General features: G+C 37.7%; 1 pseudogene; it reads left to right on the forward strand.

The window, feature by feature from the left end:
* Positions 1-1,728: 1,728 nt before the first annotated feature.
* Positions 1,729-23,509, forward strand: LOC110297961 (glyceraldehyde-3-phosphate dehydrogenase pseudogene; annotated as a pseudogene).
* The last annotated feature ends 400 nt before the right edge of the window (positions 23,510-23,909 follow it).

Genomic DNA, 23,909 nt, shown 5'->3' on the forward strand with positions numbered 1-23,909 from the left:
ATAGAACAAGTTGTGAACCTATGGAATGGGAAAGAAAATCTTCACTAACCCCACATCCAGTAGAAGGCTTACTGCTTTTAAGGCTGTGATGTTGTGACTAGTTACATATACTGAAGGAAATGGATCACTCTGGACATGAAAGATCATGGTTTGCAAATGACAGTCCTCTGCAGATGATTTACAACCAGTGAAACTCCCTGCTCTCAAGGATGAACAGCTCTATTCGCTCTGCTCTCTGGATAAGACATGCTCCAGAATCAGGAATACTTTCCTAGTCCAGGGCTTTCTTAAGGAAAAGCATATCTTGGACTTGTTATGAGGAATGGTCGAATGCCATGTAGCTTATACCAAAGTTTCAGTCTGAGATTCTTTCCAAAGAATTGTGCCTCTGATAGCCTTGGTAAGGGAATCAGTTTCCAGATCAATTTGGTTCCAAAACTGACTTGACAGACACACACACTGGTATCTACCTCACTCAACATGCTATAAAAAATACCCCAGGCTCCAGTGGAATGAGCAGGTGGAAAAACTAGTGTTGAGATATTTTCTAAGATTAAGGCTGCATTAGCTATCTAATGCGAATTTACATTTTACATCCGATCAACAAGGCTATGCTAGATATCTAATGTGACTTTACGGTTTATGTTCAATCAATATTTATTAGACAGCATTGCATAGAAGTATATGGGTAAATTGATAATAAAGATAGAAAATTTCAGAAAGTTTTATGGATGTCAAAGTATAATCAGAAGGAAAAAATTCAAGTTTCACTCTCTCTCTACTGAGGAAGACCCAGAGGCTACAGGTACAGGAGCTCTCATGCCCATGCCATGAGGTTTATTTTCACAAGTCACCCATGCTCCACAATAAGGAATATACATTCAGTCCAGGGCTCTTTTAAGGAAAGAATACCTTTGGCCTGTTAGGAGGGCACTTTTTTTTCCAACCAGGAACACAATATGTCTAACAGCAGTTCACAAACATAGTGATGGGTCTTACTTCTTTGCAATATAATGGAAATCCATCAATGACATGAGAAATTCAATACAAACAGAGAAGAAAAGTAATTCTAAAGAATTTTTTTGACTTGAATTAATTATTTTTTCAGGTTCTCAAACATGGCAGATAATATTACCTTAAGAAATGCACATTAATTCTCCCTGGACAAAAGTATCTTTCTAAGTCATTTTATAGATTGACTTTAGCATTGTTTCCATTGGGGGTTGTAAATGACCTACTTTCATATGTGTAATTCAAATTTTCTCTGATGGAGTATATAGAGTTCATTAGTTTTTCAAATAAATTGACTACTCCTACCTAAATAAGAGATAGGTGTGTGAAGAATCACTAGATGTTTGTCTAGCATCCAAATGTTGAATACCAAAGGGCTAAGGTAGTTTAAAGGAAGCATTTTCTGATCCACATTAAAGTCTTATGAGAATCACCATTATGCCCTCTTTTTCAAACAGCCTGGAAATTCTGTCTGGTACAAGAGGTTTTTTTTTGGGGGGAAATACAAAGAGTTACATGGAATCTTCTTTAGAACTCAGTTACCTTTGCTATCTACACATGTAATATTTGTAGACTACTTTGTAAATCTTTCTGAGGGCAATAGGCACACTGGATTAGAGGGGGAGGGGAAGTGACTAGCAACCAAGGCACCTGTGTTAGTGGTCTATGTGAGGAACAATGAGGAGTAGTGTGAATGGAAGTAGGAGATTCGTGAAGATGGAGGAACAAGGCCAATTCACAGGGACAGAGGCATTAACAGCAGAAAATGATAATGGAGAACTGGAGTATGGTGAGTAATCCAAAGCAAGACCCATCTCCACTTTGAAGATCATGGATGATAGCATGATCATCGGACATGTGAGTGCCTGAAAGGAGATGGTGAGCATCGTTGATTCATTTGGAGTTACATGGAAATGTTTTAGTCTGGGAGCTTTAAGGACACAGTACTCATAAGAGCTACATCTTCCTTGAGAAGTAATGAGGCACTAGTTAGAAATGTAGCATCTCTTAGAGCCCAAGGTCTAGAGAAAGCACTCTAATGCCCAAGGTAAATAAATGACAAGAGCTCAAGAGCATAGAAAATCAGCTCTTTGGACCTTCTATTCTTGTTAGGATTTCAACAGAATCAACAAGGCCTGCCTACATTGGTGAAAGTGAATCTCCCCAACTGAATCTACTATCACATTGGCTAATCTCTTGCAGAAATACTCTCATAGTCTCATCCAGAGATACTATAAGTATATTACCAGTTACCCTAGCATCTGGGTTGCCTATTCAAGTTGATGCAGGAAAGAAACCCTCAAACCAGAACATGGGACACACTGTTTACAAATAGAGATTAGACTCATAACAGACAGGTGATAACTGAAATTCGATATCTTTTAGAGCATAGTGAGTTTTTGCATGATGATATGAATTCTATGAAAATGGAAACTCTAAATCCTTTCTTCATTGTTCTAAGCAAATAGGAAAAAGACATAGTGAACCCTGAGAAGTGACCAATGGAATTTATTAAATAAATAAATATAGACTGTGAAAACATTGTTTCTGTGAAATTTTATTAGGAACTACAGTATCACTATTCTATACTCTTTTCTACTGTTTCACTTTTTTATTGAGAATTTTAAAATATAATTAAACGAAGGTCCACATAAAGTCTTCATAGTTGAAATTTAAGGCAATAAACCTTTGTGCTTCTGCTTCTTGTGCCATGGTGTCTCCTTCTGATGATTGTAGCCCATAAATCCTCACAATGCTACTTCCTCTACCCAAACTATAATTAAGCTTATTTACTAATCTTTATAGTAAGATGGTTTCATTTCTCCAGGGAATAGAGTCATACTGGAGGGTCACCATCAGTGGAGTTTCAGACACTGAATGCCGTGGTCAGTGAATGCTCAACTCACCTGTACCTTGAGAGCCCATAGAACAGGCTGGTGTCTTAATCCCTTTGCCTCTAATTATTAGTAACTAGTTTCTTTTCAGCTCTGTTTAGTTAAATTCAGAAAAAATAAAATACTGTAAAGAGAAATGCTGCTGTCTAACTCTCATTTTACCCTTAGAGCATTGTAAAAGAGCTCACTCACTCTCTGCTTGGCAGACCTTTAATTAGCATATTTGTGTCACCTGTGGAAGGACTTTAGGCCAGAGAACACATAAAGGTCTAATTCACTGAAAAACACCATTCTTCCAATTATATGTGTTACAAAATCAGTTTACAGGTTTTGAATTTGATGAGAAGTATTTAGAAACTACAGCTTGAGAAATATGAAGCCCAGAGCAAGGGAGTGGGTTAAACATATAACTTTAGCAGGAAATTTCTTGATTCTACCATTGGTATTAGAATTAAAAGCAGTGATGAATACTTATTCCTAGTAAATATACTAGAAATTACATAATATGGAAGAGGCATGAAATCAAATGACGGGAATTAAGTAATAATGATAGTGATGATATTATAAATATAAATATAATGATAATAAGTTAGACGTGTGTGTGTGTGTTGAGAGGCAGGAAGTAGACCAACACATAAATTGTGATAATGGGCAAAATTAAGAAAATAAGAAAGTATTGATCAATTTCTTTTTTATTAGATATGTGTTTTATTTACATTTCAAATGTTATCCCCTTTCCTGGTTTCCATTCTGAAACCCCCCATCCTCTTCCCCCTCCCCCTGCTCACCAACCTACCCACTCCAGCTTTCTGGCCCTGGCATTCCCCTACACTGGGACTTAGAGCCTTCACAGGACCAAGGGACTCTCCTCCCATCAATTTTCAACATGCATCCAGAATCTCAACCCAACTTCATCCCTCCATGGCCTTTATGCTAACAATCAATATTTCAAAAGGAAGCCCAGGAGAACTGTTTAAACATAGTGAGGTCACCCTTGCCTAATCCCTTGTGTTCATCAGCAGATGTCCAGAGGGAACAATGGAATGAGAACAACATAGTAATTTGTTGCATGCTTAGAAGTGCCCAGAAGAGAATTCAAAACAGACACGGACATGAGGATGATTGATCCAGGAATGTTTTCAGCTTGTGGAAAGGGAGCATTTTGGGGCATAAGAGTTATGTTATATAAATCAATGAGAGAGCGAGAGAGAGACAGAGACAGAGACAGAGACAGAGACAGAGACAGAGACAGAGAGACAGAGAGAGAATGAAAAGATCCTGGAGTAGAATTTTCTTTTCTCCAAAAACCCATATGTTGGAATCCTAAAATCTAATATCATGTTCCTTAGAGATGAGGTACTTGGAGGTGATTTGATCACACAAGTGTCCTTATGAGGAAAAGCAGTGAGAACCCTGTGCTGCCTCTTTGCTTTCTCTCACACAAAGAAGCAAAGAGAAGAACATTGTCAGCCATCTGTGAACAAGAAAATGAAGAACTCTTCAGTTCCCCATTTGGATATAGCTATGGAGATTCCAGAGTCAAGAACTGCAAGAGAAAAAAAATAAATAAGGTGCCTTGTCTCAGCCCCCTCCTCTCTAGGAAGTCATTAGAGCAGCCTTAGATTACTGGTACATAGCCTTCGAACGTTATGGATTATTTCCCCCCTGTTTAGCCTCCAGAGTGCCAACGGTGGGATAGTTCCAACAATGATACCCTCCCATCTTTTGTACCTCTTCACAATCATCCTGTAACTTCCAAATATTATTGCTCTTGACTCATTCAGAGCTGTTTAAGTTATTCGACTAAGCACCTTGTCTGACAGGTTTTAAGGAATCTCTCCTTCATGTGATTGACTCTGGAAGTCAACTAGTTGTCTCTCCTGTATCCCATTTCTAGATCCTCTCACCTTTCTGAAAACACTCATCAGTATCAAGTCATCAGACTGAACATCCCAATACCTTTTTTCCCTCATTGCTGATAGGCTCCTATAACGTGTTCCTTTAAGAATCTGTGAGAAAGTACCCAAGAAGCTGAAGGGATCTGCAACCCTATAGGTGGAACAACATTATGAACTAACCAGTACCCCAGAGCTCTTGACTCTAGCTGCATATGTATCAAAAATGGCCTAGTCAGCCATCACTGGAAAGAGAGGCCCATTGGACATGCAAACTTTATATGCCCCAGTACAGGGGAACGCCAGGGCCAAAAAGTGGGAGTGGGTGGGTAGGGGAGTGGGGGGGATAGTATGGAGGACTTTTGGGATAGCATTGGAAATGTAAATGAGGAAAATACCTAATAAAATTTTTTTTTTAAAAAAAAAAATCTGTTCCTAGATCATGGGGAATTTTCCTGACATTGTTGTCACCGTCCTTCATAACTCTGTTGCCCATGTAGATTGTCCTGAGTGGATTCAATCCAACCATTCTATTGACATCCATTTCTACTATGAATATGATTCCCCACCTAAGTTCATATCCTCACTCTTCCCACAGCTCACACTGGTTTCATTAATGCTAATTAGCCCCACCTCACGTCTGAACAGTACTCTCTATGACTACCAATTTTTGATTTTCAATTATACCCATTTTCCTAACTGTATCTTCACTCAACCCTACTAGAAAGCAATCTTTTTCCCTTTAAAAATTTCACTTCTGCATGGCTTCATTTTTTTTCAGACATACATTTTAATTCTATGAAGCATCACTGTGGTCATGTTATTATTCAATTGTCCTGAATCCATCTAATTAAAATTATGTGTCAAAATATCTCTTAGTTAACCTTACATTTATTTGAATTTCACAAACTTACTTGGACATCTTTATCAAGTGCCGAAATGTTCACCCAAGCTATCTGGCAATACTATAACTATATGCTTTCCGTTCTGCTGATTTTTTCTGTTCTATTCTTGGCCATTCTGAAACCAGTGCGCCACAAACTTCACTACACATGTGAAACTCCTGGAGATCCTCTTTAAGTGTTGGGTATAGTTTACCCTCCTGTGGTAGGAGAATTAACCTCTAAATTCCAGATTGATTCTTTGTACTCTTGTTGAAGATACACATACCACACATAACAGCAAGATACTAGTCTTGGTTTCATGTTCCTTTTTTTGGAATATCTCCAGTTCCCAATCATCTTGAACTAATGGCTTGCTACTTCTTTCACTGAAAAACTAGTAGCAACAAAAATGTTCCAATACCAACCTATTTTTGTGCTTGATAGCACTAGCAACCACAAACTCTAGTTCTTTACCACAAGTCGGAACCTGAGATACTGAGAATGTATATCCTCTTTGTCTTTGAACTCTGTCCTTATAGGTAATAAAGCCCATTGTCCCAGAATTCTTTCCTTAAGCTCATTTTTCTCCTTTAGTTCTTTCATATTGACATGCAAGTACACTGGTACATATGCAGTTTTAAAGTGATATTATTAATTATTATAAAACCAGACATGGGAGAATTTGAGCTATAATGCCTGCACTTGAGAGACACACACAGGAGAATCTGAAGTTCAAGACCAGTTGGAGAAAATAAAGGCAAGTTCAAATCAGTCCGGGCTGTATAATATCTTGTCTAAAAACAAAACAGTGTAAATAACTAAGTAATAAATGAATAATATAATATAATAATATAATAAAATATCATAAACTATCTCTAAAATGGAGGTCTACAATACCCCATTGTTCTGATCTCCTTTCATCAGAATACCTTGACAGAAGTATCTGCTTTGTTTATGATGCTATACCTTCATTCTTTGCTAAACTCAGCCTGAACTCACACAGATTTTTCTCAGTGAGATCTGTAGTAACCTCTCTATTGCTAAAAGGAGAATGAGATTCTCAGTCCTAACCCTTCTTTACTGAAAGGCATTATTTGACACAACTAAAGATTTCATCTTCTTCAAACAGCTGTCAAGTGAACTTGGCTTCCAAAGTACCACAATTTCTTCTCTGTCATTTGTTTCCAATCTTTTCTCATCATCTTGATTTCTAAAGGCTAAGATTCATTCTGGCTAATAATTTGAACTTCCACATTTTTCTTTTTGTATTCATTCCTTATGGAATATAGATTCTCTACAGGAAAAATAGATTATTTTTATATTTTCAGCATATATATATACATATATATACATACATACTAGTATATGTGTATTTATACATTTATATGTACACATAGCATATATAGTATATACACATGTGTATACAATACCTCCACAGTGCCAGTGATGGGATATATTTTCTTATTGACACATACAAATTCATTTTGTTTTAAACAGATTTATTAGAGAATTTGTATCATACTATTTCAAAAAACTATAATTATTCTTTTAAAAGTAAAACAAATTCACATACACATACATACACTCACTTATCAATATAAAACCAAACAATACAAAGTAATTATCCTTAGTAATTAATAGTTTTTGAGTTTCTTACTTATATCATTTTTTTCTGTATCATTTTGATTTTTTGAGGGGAGGTAGTTATCTCTATGGATCCTTGGCTCTTCAAGAATTTGCTATGTAGACCAGGCTGACCTCAGAATCACAGAGCTTCACCTTGTCCCTGACCCCTGAGTTAAAGGTGTCTGGCGCCATGCCCAGTTAGGTTAGGAAAGAGTCTATTTTGCTTACACTTCCATACCATTGCTCATATAAGGAATTAAAGACAGGAACTCAAACAAGACAAGAACCTGCAGGCAAGACTTGATGCAGAAGTCATAGAGGAGTGTTGCTTACTGACTTGCTCAGTCTGCCTTTTTATAGATCCCAGGTCCACCAGGGAAGCAATGGAACCACCCACAATAGGTTGGCCCCTCCCACATCAATCACTAAGAAAATGCACTACAAGCTTTCCTGCAAGCAGACCTTCTGGAGGAATTTTCTCAGTTGATGTTCCCTCCTTTCAAATATTACAGCTCGTGTCAAGATGACATAAAACTAGTCAGAATACCTCACAATTAAATTAGTGTCTCTCATAGTAGTTTCATTTAAATACACCTTCAGTATGACCTTGTCTTTTCTAGAATTTTCAAGAAATTTTCAGCAGAGATCCCAAAAGTTGCATTCTGTACCTACTATTTAAACTCATACTCTATCCAACTGAACCTAATGCAAATTTTGTATTAGAGGACCTGCTGCACTCAGAGCAGTTGGTAAGGACCTCCCTACCCCCCCACCCAGTCCTGGAGCTGCTGCTGGAAGCCTGGTAGACTCAGGACCCATCACCCACCAAAACCCTGTCCTCCCAAATACCACTCCCCTTCCAGCCAGTTCTTGCTCCTGGGGTAGACTTCTAGTTGGTTTGCTCCCATGAAGACACCATATCCCTATCCATCCATCCTAGAACAAATAAATATTTAAGTAAAAACCATGTATTGGAACTGTATTTGATCTGTCTTGGAACTGTATTGTATCACTCTTTAACTATGCATGGGCAGAATCTGGGTTTCTGAGGTTGTTACTTTTCCACTGAATAAGGGGTATACATATGGCTGCTTCTTACTGTTATGCCAGTCTACACATGTTACTTTTAATTTGCAGAGAAAAGACTGTAATAGGCACCTGTGTCCTTTGTGTCCATGTATATGAATGATCATGTTTGTGCAGGTACAGACATGCATGTAGTTGACATGCATGTCTGTGAATATCACTCTTGTGGCTATAGAGGTCAACCTGTTCCTCAGAAACTGTCTACCTTGACTTTTGTTTTTATGGAGAACTCTTACGCAGAGTTATTCAATAGGTGAGGCTTGCTGGCCAGTGAGCTTCAGGGACCTGCCTCTACTTCTCTATAGATGAGATTTTAATTGCATGACACCAAACCTGGCTCCTTTACCATGATTCTAGAGACTGAATTCAAACTCTCATTCTGTCAAGGATGGTATCATTTTTCTGACTGAACTCTCTTCCCAGCCCTGCATTTATTTGTATCCTTTATTTTTTATGAACTTCAGAAATTTTAACTACTTGATTTTTCTACAGATGGTATATGATTCTGTAGTGTTCTCAATATTATTATCTTTTAGGTCTCACACATTTTCCTTCAGTCAACTCTTTTCTAAATGATTAGATGTTGCCTTAGTACTACATGTTTCTATAGTAAAATAACAGTCTCTGAAATTCATAAACAATAGAAAAATCTGACTTTTCTGGAGTCTGAGATGACCAAGATCACAGTTCTAGAAAGCCTTGAGGTACCAGAGTAAGGGGAGGGCTGTGAGCGTGGTGTGTGTGTGTGTGTGTGTGTGTGTGTGAGAGAGAGAGAGAGAGAGAGAGAGAGAGAGAGACAGAGACAGAGACAGAGACAGAGACAGAGACAGAGACAGAGACAGAGACAGACAGAGACAGAGAGAGACACAGAGACAGAGATAGACAGAAAGAGGTGTCATCAAATGGAGAGAAGGGAACAATATAAAAGAAGCAGAGAGGCAAGAAAATTTTTATTGTGAGTTCATGAGACAAAGAATATAGAAGGGCCAGGAAGCTCTCTGAAGCTTCATTTATAATTTTATTCACGAGTAGAACCATTATTATGTGACCATTCCCCTCCCCCAGACTACCATATTTGGAGAACCTCAAACTTTCAAATGATGCCTTTTTAGTTCATTACCATCAATACCAGAGTACATCTTTTCACTTTCTTTTTTTGTTTGTTTGTTTTGTTTTTTTAAATAAAGAGACTAGACATTCACTGGCGATTACATATTTATGAAAGTAATATAGCTTTTCCTCAAATGAAGTCCCTTCTCCATGTTTAACTACAACTTCTTTTTCTTGGTTGTCTACTATATTGGCAGCAACATTGGGTGAATTTTTGTAGCACCTTTAGCAAGGCTATACTATAGAAAAAGCTAAAATTATAGTATCCCTGGGAAGAGGGAGGATCTCTGCCTTGCCTCCTTATTCTGTCACTGTCCACCTATGAACTTTAGTATCTTCTTTTCCAGTCAGTGGCTATATTCTTTCAGGTCTCACCTCTCCTATTTGTTACCTGACATTCATTAAAAGAGCCACAAGGAGAAGCTGTTCGTTACCTACTTTTTAGGATTGAATTTTTGTTTCTTTCTATTTAAAAATTTTTACTCATTGTTTTGACAACAACTTACAATGTGTTTGTTCATATTCTCTTCCATCCCTTCTCATATCCACATCTACCTTTCTACCTACCCAACTCTGGTTGTTCTTGAAAAGCTGAAAAACAAGAAAGGTGTTATTTCTTTTTGCTTTATTTTCTTTCTTATTTTGCCAGAAACAGTGAATAAACAAGTATATTTAGAAAATATCTATCAAGTAACACTCCTATATTCAGTGTTTTTCTAGTTTTTACCCCCATAAAATATCCTTTAAAAACACACATTTCTTCCTCTGGCCATTTTTTTTTGCCCAAAATTATATTTACCATCATAAGGACTATGGCTTATTACTGTGATCAAGTTCACACAAGTGAACTGGCTTATAGCCTATCATGTACGCTGTTGGGGTTTCTCCATGTTTAACTAAGCAAGAAACTAGCTGTTTTATTAAGAAGTGTTCTTACTTCTAGTGGAAAGTTAATTTGTTACCTAAGAATACATGTTTATAGTAGTCAAAGAAAGCAATTCTTTTTTTTCCTGAGAATATTTGTATTTTAATACAAATGTTTAAGATAATCAACATTCTTCATCTCAAAGCATTAGGGCTCAGAGGTGGTATCTGGGGAGTGAGGAATGAGATTACTGCAGTTACCTCCCTGAGACATTGAATGGTCTTTATAACAGAAAGAGCAACACAAACATCTGATCACAGGGATTGTTGTGAGAACCTGGATTTCTTTAAGAAAGAATTTTGAAGCAGAGTAGTGCTGGCACATGCCTTTAATCCCAGCACTTGGGAGGCAGAGACAGGTGGGTTTCTGAGTTCGAGGCCAGCCTGATCTACAGAGTGAGTTCCAAGACAGCCAAGACTATACAGATAAACCCTGTCTCAAAAAAATAATAATAAAAATAAAAATTGAAATCTACATGTGGAAAATGTTTGAGCCTTTTCCTTCACATCAAATGTTAGGATTTGTTAGATCCTAGAAGGGTTTAACTTTGATGAGAGTTGCCAAGATGTCGGGGATGGCAAATACATTCTATAAATAATTACTGAAATCCATCCCAGAGCTGAGAAAGTACTCAAGTACAGAAAAAGTGGTCTCCTGCCTACAAATGAGAGGAATATTGCCTCAGAAAAGGGGGTGAGGGATGGAAAGGGGATGTTGGGCATTTACAGCAAATGAGATAGGTATGTGCTCAGTTCACATAGGAGGCACTCAGGAAGCTCAAGTTACTAGGCAAGGGCAGTTTACATCCTGAATTGTCTTACCTTTCAATTCCTTTTCTAACAGGTACCAAAATACATAGCTCATCATGGATGCCCAGATTCTACACATAAAACAGTTATTTTCATATAGTCTATACACATCACTCTAAGATGACTTAATATCTCTAATATGTTAACACTGTGAAAATCATTGCCGATTACACTGCTCAAAGGATAATGACACACTTTAAAAAATGTAGATGCTGAGTATAAATGAAAGTAATTTAGCACATATTTTCAATCCATGAGTTTAATGGGGAGTCTGTGGAAGCAGATTCTTGTTGGGTTTTGAGATGCTAATTTTAATGTGGTGATTCCATATAAAAAAGTTATCAATTACACAGTGTCTTAACTCAACATGAGTGCAATCCTCATAGCAGGAAAAGGATGTGTGGAAGGTAAAGACACATGGAAAAGAAGGTATGGGATCAAAGATAAAGGACCATCAATAGCCAATAATATTTTAATAAGAAATCACATTTTAATTTCAGATCTCTAGCCTCCAGAACTCTTAGAAAAGTAAATTTCTATTATGTAATCCCCCAGTCAGTGCTATTCTGTTAAGACTAATCTAACTGGCTATATAATATACTTTTAGGCTGAGAAACTGTATTTTGATTTTAAATTGTTAAGTGATAGCTTTTCATTAATACAACACAAATGGCAATACGGGGGACTCAGAATGCTAGTTACCTCAGCCCATCCTTGCATGGTATCGGACCATGCTGAAAGCAACGAGGTAAACTGAGTCGCATTTCTGTTGCTTGCAGCAGTTATCAGGCCTCCTCTTGCTTACCTTTTCAGTTGTACCTTTTAGGTAGTTAGCTCCAAGCTCTTCAGTTTTATGCTTTACTTTCTGCAAGACTATATTCTACTGTTTCTTTTCCCATAATTTCAAGTTTGGACATCAGTCACATTGCTGTGTGTTTTGTTGTTTTGTGTTTCTTCCACAGCATCTTTATTTCCAGCCCAGGCTGACTGATGGTCTTCCTGTTTCATAGATTACAGACAGACATGTGCTATCATGCCTATCTCTAGTGCATGTGTTTCATCATGATTCTTAAAAATTACATCCTCTATAACCAAAGTTGGGAAAATACATTATTGGTAGGTATGGAACGTCTATAGAATTAGAAAAACAGTCATTGCATCCAGCCTTCAGATTTGTAATGAAGCAAAACAGCTGAGAGATAGGTTAGCCTGCTGCAATCATCAAGTGTGTCCCTCATAATAATGGCTTGATTTGGGAATAAGACATGTAATTATAACTGTAGATTTTGAGATCTTGGTTTAATGTCACTTTAACAAACCTAGATTCAAATAGTCACAAAAGAATATTTTGACAAAGTTTGGAGCTGAGACAAAAGGATGGACCATCTAGAGACTGCCATATCCAGGGATCCATCCCATAATCAGCCTCCAAACGCTGACACCATTGCATACACTAGCAAGATAGGACCCTGATATAGCAGTCTCTAGTGAGACTAGGCCGGGGCCTAGCAAACACATAAGTGGAAGCTCACAGTCAGCTATTGGATGGATCACAGGGCTCCCAATGGAGGAGTTAGAGAAAATACCCAAGGAGCTAAAGGGATCTGCAACCCTATAGGTAGAACAACATTATGAACTAACCAGTACCCCGGAGCTCTTGACTCTAGCTGCATATGTATCAAAAGATGGCCTAGTCAGCCATCACTGGAAAGAGAGGCCCATTGGACTTGCCAACTTTATATGCCCCAATACAGGGGAACACCAGGGCCAAGAAGTGGGAATGGGTGGGTAGGGGAGTGGGGGGGAGGGTATGGGGGACTTTTGGGATAGCATTGGAAATGTAAATGAGGAAAATACGTAATAAAAATAAGAATATTTTGAAAAAGATTGGTGTTTCTAAGTAACAACCCATTGAGAGATAATGGATAAATCACCAAAAAAATTAATGTATAAAATACTATCAAAAGAGAAAATAGCTTCTCATTGTAGTAGAAAGAAATTTAAAAACACAAGACTCTTAATAAGTAATAAATAGGCTAGTGCCCTAATAGATGGGAAATTTTAAATAATCAACTTTCAGAGCTGAATCCAATACTTTTGTAGCAAAAGTCACAGCAAGTGCTATCTTGGCCTATGCTTGCTTTAAATTTGGCTTTGGAAAATGCAGAGTTATGAAGGAAATTACATGTATGAGAGAACATTTGTTCAAGTAAATAGAAATGGAGGCGAGCACAAGCTAAAGCCACATTGGTCTTAACTAAAGACATGGGTCATTTCAGGATCCCTGATATTTGCTTCAGCAATGGACACAATTTTATGTTAATGGTGCTATTTATTATACATTTTATCTGCAAGACAATATACAAAGGTATCCTCAGGAGAAAATGATGGCATTCAACTAGCCTCCTAGCCTACGCATGTTATCCACTGCCAAGGTAAAATCAATGTGTTTACAGATTCTGTGGATAAAGGCATGGATTGAAGCTTTTGTGGATACATTCACAGTAAGAACTCCAAGAACCCAGTGCTTTCATTAACACTTTGGAAAAGCTTTCATTTGCTCCACTGCTTTGTTTGTGTTTGCTTTTCTAACAATAAAGAGTATAATTAAAAGGAAATGCTATGTGTTCTAAGTTATATTCCCTACATTCATGTCATGAGAGGTAATGTTGAGAAAACCCAGGAGAAATGTATTATCTTCCACATAGTGTCTGTCAGTCAAGGCAACCATAGCAGCAAAATTAGTCTTGGAAGAGAACAACATTCCATTGTATCTGTCAAGTTTCTGTATAATCTATAGTTACATTCCAACAATCTTTCTTGTTTAAACTATCTTTATAAAGACATCTGTGTGGAGAATGGCCATGATCCATGGAGAAGGAAGAATTCTATTGCTATTCTATTACTTTATTGTATATATTATATATGTAATATGTACTGTATTATATATGTGTATATGTATCATTCTATCTTATATGTATATATTTATTATACATGTATGTACTATACATGTATAATGTATACTATTACTACTCTACTACTCTACTTTCTATTTTTATATAATATTCTATTGTATATATGTATATACATTATAGATGAATCGATATATTAATTCATGAGTATTAGTTCATAAGAACTACTCTCCTATTACTATTTTATTGCTCTGAAGTAGAATATCTTTTTTTTTTCAATCATTCCTCTAATGTAGTCCTAGGGTTTCCTGAGGTCAGAATGCTTCAGTTACAACCAACCTCACCATGTGCAAGGGTCCCTGGGGAATCTGCAGAGACAGTGAGAATTGACAGGAACATGAAATTGGCACTGCCTGCTGTGCTGTGAGTAATGTCTTCTGCATTAGCTCCAGGAGTATCATGGTTTTTTCAAAATGAATAAAATTGATGCATGACTTTTAATTTGAAAAACACAGAGGAGTAAAAATCTCATGTCTTTGGTACATCTTAATAAAGTTCTAACAGCAAACGTTCTATAGAACTTTTGGAAAGTACTATAGGAGAATTGGTAAATACTAACACTGAACAACATAGGCAGAAGTAAGTCTACAAACTCTCTATTCTTTAAGTTACAAAGTAATTTAAATTCTAAAATAACAGGCCCAGTCTTACTGAAGGCACAATTATAACTTACCATGGTTTAGAATCTAATTCTCCTGTACATTCTGTCTCTTCCTTTTATTTTCATATTAATTTTCTTCACTCTTGACTTTGTTTATTGACAAACCCAGACCGAGTTTAATCTAGGAATTCAGCCATCAGAAGAGTCAGTTAGAAATTGTCCTGATTCTCTAGTTCCAAGACAGAAGACAAAAGAAACTAACAACACAGCACTGATTGGAAATGAGAATCAATAATACTGAGTTGACTTAATAGAAGTGGGACTGGAAAGAGAGAAAGATTGCATGGGAATACAGGAAAATATTAAATGAAATAAAATCAAATGTACCAATAAGAATAATAAAACAAATTAGAGGGCATATAGTTATTAAAATATAAGTTTCTTGCCTTATCTTTAATGTTTTAAAATTTACTGATATGTTTTTATAATGATGTTTTCATGTATCCCTTTTGAATGTCATATATACACAGAGCTTATTTCTACTATGTCTACTCCACTTTCTTTCCCTGAACATTCTCCTGAGTCTCTCTTATGGCACTTCTAAAATTCATCTAATCTTTATTCCTTTCAATTTTAAAATTATTTTATTTTTAAATTTAAATTATAATTTAATTATAACTAAATTATAATTAAACTTCTCCTTTCCTTTTTGATTCTCCAACCTCTCGCATCTCTTCCCTTGCTTAATCGCAAATTTATGGCCTCTGACCTCTTTTTTTTAAAGTCTATCTATCTATCTATCTATCTATCTATCTATCTATCACATAATATTGTATTTATATAGTATAGCATATATATAGATATATGTATAATACATGTATATTATACAAATGAATATATCAATAATAATATTATAGATGTGTAAATATATGTATATATGCATTCACAATATATAATATAGTAGGTATAATATATAATATATAATCAATATATAAGATATAGTATATAATATATAACATAAGATGTATAATGTTTTATATGTAGCATTTAGCATATAGCAAAAGCACATAACACATAATATATAGCAATAGTGGATATATAATATGTAGTATGTTGTATGTGATATGTAGTATGTAGTATGTAATACACAATATATGATGTATTATATGTAATATACAATATAACATGTACATACAACACATAATATTTAATATATAAAATGTTTTTTTTCAGATAATATTGTTTATTACATACAGTGTATTGCTTCAAATGTTTTCCATGAATCTATACACTGAGTCCCCACAAAAAAACTTCTGAGTTAATTTTTTTTATTACATATTTTCCTCAATTACATTTCCAATGCTATCCCAAAAGTCCCCCATACCGCCCCCCACTTCCCTACCCTCCCATTCCCATTCTTTTGGCCCCAGCATTCCCCTATATTGGGGCATATAAAGTTTGCAAGTCCAATGGGCCTCTCTTTCCAGTGATGGCCGACTAGGCCATCTTTCGATACATATGCAGCTAGAGACAAGAGCTCCGGGGTACTGGTTAGTTCATCATGTTGTTCCAACTATAGGGTTGCAGATCCCTTTAGCTCCTTGGGTACTTTCTCTAGCTTCTCCATTGGGAGCCATGTGATACATCCAATAGCTGACTGTGAGCATCCACTCCTGTGTTTGCTAGGCCCCTGCATAGTCTCACAAGAGACAGCTATCTTTGGGTCCTTTCAGCAAAATCTTGCTAGTGTATGCAATGGTGTCAGCGTTTAGAAGCTGATTATGGGATGGATCCCTGGATACGGCAGTCTCTAGATGGTCCATCCTTTCATCACAGCTCCAAACTTTGTCTCTGTAACTCCTTCCATGGGTGTTTTGTTCCCAATTCTAAGAAGGGGCACAGTGTCCACATTTTGGTCTTCATTCTTCTTGAGTTTCATGCGTTTAGCAAATTGTATCTTATATCTTGGGTATCCTAAGTTTTGGGCTAATATCCACTTATCAGTGAATACATATTGTGTGAGTTCCTTTGTGATTGTGTTACCTCACTCAAGATGATGCCCTCCAGGTCCATCCATTTGGCTAGGTGAACCCACACACCTACGGTCACTTGATCTTCGACAAGGGAGCTAAAACCATCCAGTGGAAGAAAGACAGCATTTTCAACAAATGGTGCTGGCACAACTGGTTGTTATCATGTAGAAGAATGCGAATCGATCCATTCCTATCTCCTTGTACTAAGGTCAAGTCTAAGTGGATCAAGGAACTTCACATAAAACCAGAGACACTGAAACTTATAGAGGAGAAAGTGGGGAAAAGCCTTGAAGATATGGGCACAGGGGAAAAATTCTTGAATAGAACAGCAATGGCTTGTGCTGTAAGATCGAGAATTGACAAGTGGGACCTCATGAAACTGCAAAGCTTCTGCAAGGCAAAAGACACCATCAATAAGACAAAAAAAAAAAAACACCAACAGATTGGGAAAGGATCTTTACCTATCCTAAATCAGATAAGGGTCTAATATCCAATATATATAAGGAACTCAAGAAGGTGGACTCCAGAAAGTCAAATAACCCCATTAAAAAATGGGGCTCAGAATTGAACAAAGAATTCTCACCTGAAGAATACCAAATGGCAAAGAAGCACCTGAAAAAATGTTCAACATCCTTAATCATCAGGGAAATGCAAATCAAAACAACCCTAAGATTCCACCTCACACCAGTAAGAATGGCTAAGATCAAAAATTCAGGTGACAGCAGATGCTGGCGGGGATGTGGAGAAAGAGGAACACTCCTCCATTGTTGGTGGGATTGCAAGCTTGTACAACCACTCTGGAAATCAGTCTGGCGGTTCCTCAGAAAATTGGACATAGTACTACCGGAGGATCCAGCAATACCTCTTCTGGGCATATATCCAGAAGATGTCCCAACCGGTAAGAAGGACACATGCTCCACTATGTTCATAGCAGCCCTATTTATAATAGCCAGAAGCTGGAAAGAACCCAGATGTCCCTCAACAGAGGAATGGATACAGAAATATATAAAATGTAATGAACAATATATAATATACAATGATAATATATAGTATATGTGATGGCTTGTATATTCTTGGACCAGGGAGTGGCACCATTTGGAGGAGTGGCCTTGTTGGAATAGGTGTGACCTGGTTGGAGTAGGTGTGTCACTGTGGGTGTGGGCTTAATACTCTCACCCTAGGTGCCTGGAAGTCAGTCTTCCACTAGCAGTCTTTGGATGAAGACATAGAACTCTCAGCTCTGCCTACACCATTCCTCCTGCCTGGATGCTGGCATGCTCCCACCTTGATGATAATGGACTGAACCTCTGAACCTGTAAGCCAGCCCCAATTCAATTTTGTTTTTTATAAGACTTGCCTTGGTCATGGTGTCTGTTCACAGCAGTAAAACCCTGACTAAGACAGTATATTATGTACAATTTTAATGTATAATATATAACATGTAACATGTCATGTGTCATCTGTCACATATCATCTATCATGTATATAATAGAAAATATTTACTATATAATAATCTATATAAAAATAACTAAAGAAAAAGAGGCCAGAAGCCATAAAATTGACAGTGTAGAAATAATATACACACATCATATATATAACATGATCTGTATATTATAACAATATATAACATATATATGCATATATACATGGATATATATATTAACTCCTAAGTATGTAACTGCAATATGTTTACTACATATAATGTTTTAAGTATGTCTCAAAATATCTCAGAATATTTGTTCATATTTCTCTAAGATTCTGTTAATATTTTTATGATTTTCATACTAATCCAATGAATATTTGTGATAGATTAACATTAATTCATCATCCACAAATATTCATTCTTATATCATTATTCTTCTATTTCAGGAATTCATAATGACTTTGGCTTTAACATACATTTAATATGAATATAAAGCTTCTTTGACCAAGGGATTATTTCTGTATGCTCTAATAAATATAAAATAGTAGTTTTAACTTTCAAAAAATTACTGGAAAATTTAAAACTTAAGTTTTAAAAGAACAGTAAATTACAAAACAGTAGTTATGAAAATCTTCCTATATAGTCCTCTCATTGATCTATTTTCCTATTGCCTAAACTATATTTACCATTTGCTTTCTGTGGCCCCCTCATTTATACAGATGACAGTCACCTAATACAATGGTGACATAATGCCTCACAGGTTTAAACCAGCAAAGAAACTTTCAAGTTTATGAGAATACTGCTCCCAATACCATGGAACTTTAAAACATGTTGTCTTATTTCTAAACATCCAGCTGTTTGAAATGTGTAATGTATACAGAGAGGCAATACCAGAACCCACACTCCTACAGTGACATACTTCCTTCAATAAGGCCACACCTTCTAATAGTGCCATTCTCTGGGCCAAGCAGATTCAAACCACCACATTCCACTCCCTGGCACCCATAAGCTTGTTCAAACACATGAGTCTATGTGGGCCATGCCTAGGCATAGCATAATCCAAATACATTTAGTTAAACTTCAAAGGTCCCACAGTCTATCACAGACTCAACAATGTTTAAAAGTTCAAATTCTCTTCTGAGATTCATCCAATCAATTAAATATTATCCCCTATAGACTGAAAATCAAAAGGCAGATCACATACCTCCAACATCACAGGATATACATTACCATTCTAAAATGATACCCTGAGAAAACCCTGGACAAACACAAGATCAAAAACCAGCTGGGGAAGCTCCAAAATCTACATCTCTGTATCTGATGTCAAAGCACTCATCAGGTCTTCAAGTCCTTTTTGCTTTGATGACTGTAACACATTTCTTTCTTTTGGTCTGGTTCCACTCCCAGTAAGAAACTTTCCTCAGCTGGTGTCCTATAGCTCTGGAGTCTCTAACATCTTGGAGTATCCATGACAACTTTAACTTTATAGCTTCTTGTTCCAATGTTGGGATCCATACATGACCTTCTGGGCACCTCCAAAGGGTTTTTGAGTCACATCTCTAGTTCTTTCCTCTAAACCACTCCAGGTTCTGATTAACTCCACTCCACTGCTCCTGCTGTTCTTGGTGGTCATCCCATGATACTGACATCCTGAATACGCTGGAGTCTTCTGCTGCAATTAGGCTTCACCAATAGCCTCTCATAGTACCAAGCCTCTTCATGGTACCAAGCCTCACCTTCTTTGCATGATGCCTTCAGTCCTAACTGAGGCTGTACCTTAACCCATGGCCTTCTCTGGCCTGTCATAGTGCCAAGCTTCAGCTGCTTTCTATGACCCCCACATTAATTTAAAACCAATACCACTTGGGTGATTCTTACACATTATCAAGTCCAGCTATAGCATGAGACACAACCTTGGCTATCTCTAGAATAAAATTTCTTTGTGCTCTCAGAAACCACTTCTCAGAAGATTTCACCTCAATGATGCTAGTCTCTTCTTAATCACTGCTAATTTTTAGCTCCAGCTAAACAGCATCTATTGTCTGAGCATTCCCTTCTATTCTTGACTCTAAAGCCAGAGCCATATGGCCTAAGCTGCTGAGTTCTGCTGCTTTGGGGCTGGAACATGGTCCCCTTGTTCTATTACCATCTTTCTGTTTTTCAACTCCCTCACTGCCTTATCTTCACAGTCCTGAAACTTGCTCTACAGATTGACATCGTACTCAGATATTTGCATAGCTCTGTTTCCAGAATGTTGAGATAAAAGACCTGCACTACCATGGCTGGGCCTAAGCGTTCATGGCCACTGTTCCTCAAGATCTGCATCAAAAGCCTGTATTTTCTAGCCTCAATATCTGGATCACAGTGTGATTTTGCTTCTGGATTGTAGTTTATTCCTGATTAAAAGTCCAAACTATTCCTTGTTCAACTATAAACACTAACAATAAGCTTAGCTAGATTGGAACTTGCCATGAGATCAACACTTCATTAATCTCTCTATCTCCTTGAACACAGGATTCAGCTCTATTTCTGGAAACCCTTTATTATTACTTGGACTGTACATTTTGTATTTTTTATTTTTAAGCTTACTGTGCTTGATCAGAATTTTCTTCATGAGGCTAAATTGGAAAACAAAGTTTCTGCTGGGCATTTTTTGAGGCTTCCTTTGTCAATGCATTTAATATAAATCTCTTTACCTTAGCCTCAGATAAACTCTTCAGACAAGGGTAAAGGGTAGCCACATTCTTCATCAAAATACCACAAAACAGTCTCTAGGCCACATATTGAAATTCGTCTCCACTGAAACCTCTTGGGCCAAGTATGCAAAGTTCAAAGCCTCCTCACTACCAATGTCTTCCATATTCTTGTGAGGATGGCCCATTAAAACCCACTTAAAGCATTTCATTGCTTTTCAAAGTCCCCAAATCCACATTCCTGTGAACAAAAGCATGGTCAGGACTATCACAGTACTATCCCTGATACTGGTACCACCTTCTGTCTTTGGGTTTCCATTGCTGTGAAGAGACACCATGACCAAGGCAAATCTTATAAAGGACAACACTTAATTGGGGTTGGCTTACAGGTCCAGAGGTCTAGTCCATTATCATCATCATGCTTCTAGAGACTGAGAAGTATATCACTTGCATCCTTGTTCTATCTTGACATCTCAGTAAGCATTATACAGTGAGATAGAGTGAGGAGACCTAGTTTACACTTTCCTAAGAACCTATGTCTTCATCTGATTCTAAATACTTCCACCCAAAGCTCAGCTTTAAAAATAATTACTATACAAGCTTGCAAAACATCAGCTTGGAGAGGACAGATATGTTGTAGCCTTTGTTTCCTGAGGACAAAGCTACAGTATGCATATGTACTTATGATGGACTTGAAAGATTTGGGTGTCCGCCAAAGCCCTATCCCATAAACCAACTTCTCCAAGTACCCTGGAAATTTCTGCCAAGTGATGTTAGACTGCTGAATTGGGAAGCTCCCCTGGACTTTAGAGCACCAAGTCATCACCTTTTAGATGAAAGGACACTTTGTAGAAAGGCTATTTTTAAACCACCTTTCTGCATTTTCACAGTTGATGCTCAGGCTGTCATATTTAATGGTGTCACAAAATGTGAAAAATCTTGTAACCTGCTAATTTATCTGAAATAACAACTATAACATGATTATTGGTTTCCCCACACTGTTGCCATTTGAACTGGACAACGTTTGTTTCTATTTAGATGGTGACACACAGGGCCAAGGGTATGATTACTATATTTAGCTATGACAGTGAAGCAATGCTAGGCTTCCCAATCTGCTTGCGTCATACACTTCCAGTACTCTCAACATTTATTTGTTGTGAATGGCTTACTAGCATGTGAGTGGCTAAATCTAGAACCCTTACTTTCTTTGGTGAGTATATCAATGTCAAGTTCCTTAAGCTACCCTGAAGTGTATCTGTCAATATTCAATCCTTCTAGAGATAACACAGCAGGATCTGTCATAGACAAAGTGATCTCACCTTCCTAAATTAAGAGAATAAACTACCGGCTCTCTGCTCCTCCCTGTTCCAGAGACAGCCACATCTTCTTGTGCAGTGCCAGCCTCGTCCCATAGACAAAATTGTGAAGGTCGGTGTCAACGGATTCGGCCATATTGGGCGCCTGGTTACCAGGGCTGCCATCTGCTCTCCACTTGGCAAAGTGGAGATTGTTGCCATCAACAACCTCTTCATTGACCTCAATTACATGCTCTACATGTTCCAATATGACTCCACCCATGGCAAATTCAATGGCACAGTCAAGGCTGAGAATGGGAAGCTTGTCATCAACAGGAAGCCCATCACCATCTTACAGGAGTGAGATCCCACTAACATCAAATGGGGTGATGCTGGTGCTGAGTACATTGTGGAGTCTACTGACATCTTCACCACCACAGAGAAGACCCACTGAAGGGTTGGACCAAAATGGTCATCATCTCTGTCCCTTCTGCCAATGCCCCCATGTTTGTGATGGGTATGAACCACAAGAAATATGACAACTCACTCAAGATTGTCAGCAATGCATCCTGTACCACCAACTGCTTAGACACCCTGGCCAAGGTCATCCAAGACAACTGTGTCATCATAGAAGGGCTCATGACCATGATACATGCCGTCACTGCTACTCAGAAGACTGTGGATGGCCCCTCTGGAAAGCTGTGGTGTGATGTTTGTGGGGCTGCCAAGAACATTCCTGCATCCACTGGTGCTTCCAAGGCTGTGAGCAAGGTCATACCACAGCTGAATAGGAAGCTCCCTGGCATGGCCTTCCAAGTTCCTACCACCATTGTCAATGTTGTGGATCTGACATGCTGCCTGGTGAAACCTGCAAAGTATGATAACATCAAGAAGGTGGTGAAGCAGGCATCTGAGGGCCCATTGAAGGGCATCCTGGGCTACACTGAGGACAAGGTTGTCTCCTGAAACTTCAACAGCAACTCCCACTCTTCCACCTTTGATGCTAGAGCTGGCATTGCTCTCAGTGACAACTTTGTAAAGCTCATTTCCTGCTATGACAATGAACATAGCTACAGTGACAGGGGGTAAGAAACCCTGGTCCACCCACCCCAGCAAGGACACGGAGAGCAAGGGAGAGGCCCTCTGATGCTGAGGAATACCTGTCCCAACTTGACACCCAATACTGATACTTGCAATTTCTATCCCAGAACCCCATAATAACATGAGGGGTCTAGAGAGCCCTCACTAGTCTCTTGAATACCATCAATAAAGTTTACTTCTCTCTCTCTCTCTCTCTCTCTCTCTCTCTCTCTCTCACACACACACACACACACACACACACGAGAGAGAGAGAGAGAGAGAGAGAGAGAGAGAGAGAGAGAGAGAGAAAGAGAGAGAGAGAGAATAAATTACCTAGTATTGAAGAAGAGCTATTTAGACTTTAAAAAAGAGTAAGAATTGGTCTTGACTACTCTCTCTCTTACATAAAACAATTCCTTCTAAGTTTTTACACACATTATTTACTCCCCACTAATACTTAAACCTGAGCCAACAGATGAGCTTAAGATTAAGATATTCAAATCAGTTCTGTTTAGACAGACGTCTTTAGAGAATTATTTATAGTAATTTACCCACACAGTTACTTTGTCTA

This window comes from Mus caroli, unplaced genomic scaffold (assembly GCF_978045245.1).
Source record: "Mus caroli unplaced genomic scaffold, Mus_caroli_1 scaffold_8, whole genome shotgun sequence".
NCBI lineage: Eukaryota > Metazoa > Chordata > Mammalia > Rodentia > Muridae > Mus > Mus caroli.